Source organism: Rhamphochromis sp. 'chilingali', assembly GCF_963969265.1.
Source record: "Rhamphochromis sp. 'chilingali' genome assembly, chromosome: 8".
In the NCBI taxonomy this organism is placed as follows: domain Eukaryota; kingdom Metazoa; phylum Chordata; class Actinopteri; order Cichliformes; family Cichlidae; genus Rhamphochromis; species Rhamphochromis sp. 'chilingali'.
In genome coordinates this window covers 20,733,607-20,734,353 of record NC_137935.1, presented here as the reverse complement: position 1 = coordinate 20,734,353, position 747 = coordinate 20,733,607, and positions in this window count along the sequence as shown.

The following is a 747-nucleotide window of genomic DNA, read 5'->3' as shown; positions in this document are numbered from 1 at the left end:
TTGTCCTACCCACAAGTTCGAAAATAATCCATGCAGAAAAACACTAAAACACTTGTTGTGTTAATTACACCTGTCATGTCTCCTATAATTGTTAGATGATATTTTTTTAACATCAATAGATTTTTAAAAATAGTAATTATATACTGCAAGTTGTCCCACAGCACATATGCAACATTGTAACCAAAACCTACTTAGCTTGCAAAAGGAAGAGATAAAACAATAAGTGGCATAACAAAGGTGCACAGTCAAGCCCTGTGCTAACACCACAGAACAAAGGTCAATCCTCTTTGACATATTTTCTATCCTTTAACTTTTTTCAAACTAGATTGAATAGATTGAACACTGTCATCTGTATTATCAAAAGAAGACAAATTAAGTTTCCTACCTTACTTTATAGTCTTTATTATACTTGACTTTTTTTCTAAGAAAACACTAATACTGATTTGCAGCCCTGTTTCCATACATAAAACAACATGACCAAACATAAAACATGCACAACATTATTTAATAACATTTCTGTGGTCCTGAGTATTTACTTTTACTTTACATTTATATCATAATCTAAAAATAATTCAATTCAGTTTTTCTTTATGTACTGCCAAATCACGATTTGCTAAACAGTCACCCCAAGACACGTTATAGTGTAAGGTAGAGACCCTACAATAATACCCCCACCCTCCCAAAATTTGTAAATTCCGACAGTCCTGGAATGCAGCATTTCCTCTTCCGTCACCGGTATCCCAGAAG